General features: G+C 31.6%; 1 pseudogene; it reads left to right on the forward strand.

The window, feature by feature from the left end:
- The first annotated feature begins 3,051 nt into the window (after positions 1 to 3,051).
- On the forward strand, positions 3,052 to 5,375 carry LOC124899484 (annotated as a pseudogene).
- The last annotated feature ends 825 nt before the right edge of the window (positions 5,376 to 6,200 follow it).

Below are 6,200 nucleotides of genomic sequence, written 5' to 3' on the forward strand. Positions count from 1 at the left end.
CAAATCGAATCAATAGTTCAGCAATAAGAACTACAATAAAAACAAAAAATCAGGTTTCAGTCCGAAAAGAGAAGAGAAGAAATACCATAAATTAGGGTTTTCTTCAGTCCCCATTTCAAATTTAAGCAACAAATATTGAAATTGTTAACCAATACTAGAAGAAAGTTGACTCAAGTTCCATTTTTTCTTCATAACTAAAAAAACATAATTTATTATCTGTGAAAGAAGAAAAAAATGATGAAGAACTCAAAGTTGTAGTCGTCGGAGAGCAATGTTGTCACATCAATTGATGGTTAAAAGTCGAAAGAAACTCAAAGCTGAACTATTTATTACCGGAGGTTGAAGTTATCGGGGATTGAAGGGAGAAATTTGCAAAACTGTTGGTTGAGAAAAGTTTGAGAGAAACTGTCGAGAGAGATGGGAGAGAGGAGAAAGACAGTTGATTTGGAGAGGAAAGAGGTGTGAGTTGATTTCTATTTTTGAAAAGATTAGAAAGTTTTAAAAATATTAATCAAATCCACAATTAAATTAATCAAGTTTCCTAATTATGTTTGACCCTTTATGTTAGTCAATGTCACCAATCCTTCATTGAAGACTTAAAAGACACATTTCCTTTAATTTTCTCCTCAAAGTTAAAGTGTTTAATTGCTACTTGAATATAAGTTAAAGTGCCTGTCTATATGTTATGTCAATTAGAATCCACCATGTTCTTTGGAAATATTAAATATTTTAGAGTTTGTATGGACATACGATATGAAATTAGATTGATATGGTATTGAAATTTTATTTGGACATGCAAATTGAATTTCTTATATTGTATTTTTTTTCTCACTACATGAAAATATCACAAGTTGTGGAAATCATTAAAATTTTCCTAATTATTATATATTATTATCAAATGAGCAAATCACATTTCATAAATAAGGTATTGGAATATCCTAAAGTGCCACATTGATAAATTTCATATTTTTGTGTTACTTTTTATAAACAAACGTTACAATTACAAACTATCAATATGCATAGTTTTAAAAAAAAATCCACTAAACAACAATAGTAGTAACTAGTTAATTTTTATAATATATTTTTTTCATATGATACAAACAATCACTCCAAGCCGAGCACAAGTCTTTTATGTAACATTTAAAATGATGAATATTTTTCTTTCCCAAAACATAAACTTATGGAACAAATTTTACATTAAAAATTTGAAATTATGAATCGTGATTTCATATGGTATATCCGTGAGGCTAGCGTTCAATGATACGAAGATATGTTAGTCGTGGACTCAAAAAGAAACGTTTCTACAATTATAGATGAGCCAGAGAAGCAACTCATTATCAACATGACTGCTTCTTGGCATTAGAATCAAGCGTAAGGGCATTTTAGTCAATTCAATTTTATTTCATCCTAATCAATTTAATTATAAAATCCAATATTTTAAAAATAAAATAATATATTAATTTGAAATCTAGCATTTTTGTATCTCAATGATTTATGATAAAAATAAAATGATTAGTTACTAATATATTTTCTATGTCTCAATTCATATAAAGGCGGAATCAGAATTTCAATTAAGGGGGTTTAACATTTGAAGAAAATCTAGTTGAAGGGGGTTCAACACCTACTATAGATACATAAAAATTAATTTTAATCGTGTATAAATGATATATTTTCTCGTTGAAGGGGGTTCGTATGAACCCCCTACCAAAGGGCTAGCTCTGCCCCTGAATTCATGTGGCACGGTTAAAATTTTGAGATCGTAAATTTGAACATTAGAGTTTTAATTATTTTTTAAAATAAAGTTTATATATTGGGAAACTAAGTAGGAAGTGTTATAAATCATTATTATTGTCAACTTGAAATATCCAAAAAGCATATAAAAAAATTTGTTCAAAGAAAAATTTGATAAACTCTCAAAACTTTAACTTTGTGTCACGTAAATAGGGATGAAGAGAGTAGACGACAAAAGACTATATCAAATAATTCAGAAGATTAAATTATGATAATAAAAAATGATAATATTAAACATAGAGGAAATTAACCAATGAAAAAAAATGAAAATTTAGATTGAAACCAAAAAATGTCACCCCTCTGTCCTAATTTATGTTGTAATGTTTGAATTTTGAGATTCAAACAAATTTGAAACGGAGGGAGTCGTATGTGAAATATTATACTTTTTATTTTTTCTATCACGTTAGGAGAGAAAGGGAAAAATGAGAGAAAATAATGCTACTCACACTATTAATGGAATTTGAACTTACTTCAAGCGCGAAAGATAAGAAGGTCACGAATTAAACTAATATTCAACCTTTTAAATTATCGAATTAGATGAGATATAATATTTTTTACTTTTTTTATCTTGAGCCGGAGGTCTATCGAAAACAGCCTCTCTACTTCTTCGGGAGTAGTGGTATGGACTGCATACATTTTACCCTCCCCAAACCCCACTCTGTGGGAATACACTAGGTTTGTTGTTGTTGTTGTTGTTGAATTGAAACTATTTTTATATAATAAAACTATTTAATTACTAAGTCGATCCTATTATTTTTGTGCGGGCTCATGCTTGCACGGGCTTGCCTCATTTAGTCTAGTTTTAAAAAAGGAAAAAAGGTTAAATTTACCCTTCTACTTTGAAAAAATGGCTAAATATATATCCTTCGTCATACTTTGAGGCTAAATTTACCCTCGTGGTCATACTTTGGAGCCAAATTTACCATCTACTTTGAATAATTAGCTAAATACATCCTTCGTCATACTTTGGAGTCAAATTTACCCTCGATTTCATACTATGGGGCCATATTTACCCTCATTGTTAAGAATTTTTTTCACTTATACCTTTCTTTAACAGAAAATCTAAAATCAACGTTAAATTGCTCAATTTTTTAAAATTAGTAACACCCTAATCTAATTCGCCCAATCTGACCTACAAAAAATACACAAACGAATATATCTCTCCCTTAGTTTAGTTGGTTGAATTTTTCCACCGAACAAAAATACTTCTCTTTCGACGTACACTGACGGTAGGTTGTTTGCAAATGAACAAAACGTAAAATGGAACGAGATAATGTAGAAGTATGGAACTAGAGAAAATGTTTGTTACGAACTCTGCTCTTGTTCGATTATGTTCAAATTTTAAAATTTGATATGCAATTCTATGTGCATCTGAATTCTAGAATCAATGAATAAATTTTTTGAGCAAATGACATGATGAAAAAAATTGTATAGATCTAAATTGCATATAAAGATATATGACTGAAGAGATGTCACGATTGACAAATAGGGAGACCTCTTAACTCAATCATATGGAGAAATATCCAGTAGGCCTAATCTGCTGCATCGAAAGTCAATTGTTATTTTTCATGAGCTCTACACTGATGCAGATTCATGAACTAAGAGAGGGATATATTTCTTTGTGTTTGCACTAATGCGAATCAATTTTTCATGAGTTATGTAATGATAAATATCCAATGGCTTAATCTTGCTGAAAATATTTGACCAACAAAACTGAAGAAGTATATTTATTTGTATATTTTTTGTGGCTTGAGCCAGATTGAACGAGTTGGATTAAAGTGTATTTTATTTTTTAAAAATGTGGTATTTAACTTTGATTTGAGTTTTTTTTATTAAGAAAGGATACATATAAAAAGTTTCTTTAACAACGACGACAAATTTGACTGTAAATTATGATAATAAAAATAAATTTAACTAAAAAATATGACGAAGAGTATATTTAGTCAATTTTTTAGAGCGGAGGATAAATTTGACCCTTTTTCCTTTCCTTTTAAAAAAAGACTTGGTGGTTGACTAGGTTTCTTCTTCTTCCCCTCTCTTCTACACATAGTGCGTACTCATAATTCAGCTCACAAATCACTCATATAAAATGACTCCAAGTCAAAAAATATAAGTCTTGATCTACTACTTACTTCGATATACTCACTAAACTCAGATCTCGAAGTCTCAGCTAAAAAATGATGGTTAGCTTTTCTTTACCTAATAGCTGCACACTTTTATTTTCTTTACCCAACTTCTGGGATTACACGGGATATGGTGATTTTGTTGACCTAAGTACTAAAGCTTAAAAGTTAGTTATCTTTTCACATTTCACCGATTTTGATTCTCAAGAAATATAAAAGTGAAAATTCCATTTTTTTGAAACACCGCTCACTTTTAATCGAGTATATAATTTATGGGCATCTGTATATTTACTATTTCAAAGTACATCGACTACTAAAACTGGGTGATTATTGGTGTAAAATGAGTTTCTTTCCTGGAGCTATGTTAATAATTTATAAGTTAGTTGGATTTGATTGGGGTTTAACTAATGAATCTCTGATTTGGTTATTCATTTTACAGAAAGTAGTGCTGAAGTTGGAGTATCTCGATGACAAAGTCAAGCAAAAGGTCATGAAAAAGTTTCTGTTGTGTACGGTACGTTATTATTCTCTTCTTTTTTTTTGCAAAAAACATTTATGTTAAATTGGCGTGGATTTTAAAGTTGAAACCTGAAATTTGAAAAATTGAGTTTATAAAGTTGTGATTTTGAAACTTAAAGTTGTGTTTGGATATGCATTTTGGTTGGAAAAAAATTTGAAATTTTGTGAGTGAAATTGAAATTGCTCCCAAAACTAATCTAAGTCAACTTTGGGAAACTTGAAAATCTTCCTCTCTATGGTGTATGATGCTTCACCAGCACAGGCCTACCATGCTTTCGCCTGTGGCATTTTTGCCAAATAGTCTTTGTCAATAGTACCAACCTCCTCGCTGGCTATATGGGCGGGTTGTCCCTCGCTGCTGCATTCTTCTAAGCCAAATGAAAGAGCAGCCCGGTTACGCGTTCCACTGTGCCTGAAGTGCAGGTGGTGATGATCACCCCAGGGTATGCACTAGCATCCTTGACAGCCACTGCAGAGCCCACCATGAAGATAAATTCTCAAATTTTGGTTACAAAATATATGGCCAAATGCTAACTAAGAAACCCAGATCTTGCAATATGGAAAAAATTCAAGTTCGAGTGATTTTTGGTGTTGATGTTGCAGGGCTGGACTCAATTTTGATAGACACAAAGGACAAGAAATTAACAGTAACAGGAACCATAGATCCAGTTGTTAGTTTCAAAATTGAAGAAGTTATGCCACACTGAGATAGTCTTTGTTGGACCAGCAAAAGAGCCTGAGAAGAAGAAAGAGGAAGCAAAGAAGGCTGATGACAAAAAAGGAGACGATAAGAAGAAAGAGGCAGCAGCAATAAAGGCATATCCAGTACCAGTTTGCTACCAATATCAACATCCATATCTGCAATATCCAACTCCTATTCCAGCTCGTTATCATCACTATCATAGTATGGAAGAAGATCCAATGTCTTGCGTTATTTGTTAACTTATCGTGTTCATTTGGGTGGTTTCACACCTGTGATTTCTTTCAGGAAATTTATCATATAGTTTGGTGTGTGTTCAATTATCACTGTCGTCCTTGATAAATTCCCTTAGCTATAAAAAAGATATCCTCTGTATCTTTAGAGTATGCTGACCAATATTATCCCAACAGATTTGTTAATAAGTAGTGCTTCTCCTTTGCTACTCGGCAAATTCGAGAGAATTGGTTTTTTGGTCCATTTATAAATATTCTTTAGTTTTATAGTACAGGAAAGCTTTAGTTTTACTTATAGCAAACTTGGAAAATGTCATTTTCTTCAATTTACTTTGTAAGTGGCAAGGTGATTTCAGCTAATCCCACATTTCTATCCTCGGAAGACCGACTGCGCCTTGATTTGTATGTTGCTGTTTCGGGTACACAATTTGTATTATGTAAAAACAATTTCAACACAAGTTTAAGATTAAATCAAGAATATTTAAGAAGTTTTTCAACACCTTCAACATAAGTTCAATATGAACTATCAAAGAAGTGTGTTATTTTATTTTAAAGAAAAAGATGAAGCAGTATAAGTCAAATCCTCCGAATTCACGAAGTGTCCTTAAAAAAATAATTCCCCTCAAGTACCCTAGGTTGCGGAATTCCGCCCAGGATACAATTGCTTAACAATCCAACTGTAGCGGTACCTTAAACAATCGGATTCTCTTCGAACTCACTCAACAGTTAGATGATCACATTGAGTATTTTAGAAGACAAGAAATGTTTTCAAGTGCAGAAAAATTCGAACTAAACCTGTGGAAAAATGCAGGTTTATATAGCCATTCAGTGTCC

The sequence above is a fragment of the Capsicum annuum genome, chromosome 6 (genome assembly GCF_002878395.1).
Source record: "Capsicum annuum cultivar UCD-10X-F1 chromosome 6, UCD10Xv1.1, whole genome shotgun sequence".
Taxonomy (NCBI): Eukaryota; Viridiplantae; Streptophyta; class Magnoliopsida; order Solanales; family Solanaceae; genus Capsicum; species Capsicum annuum.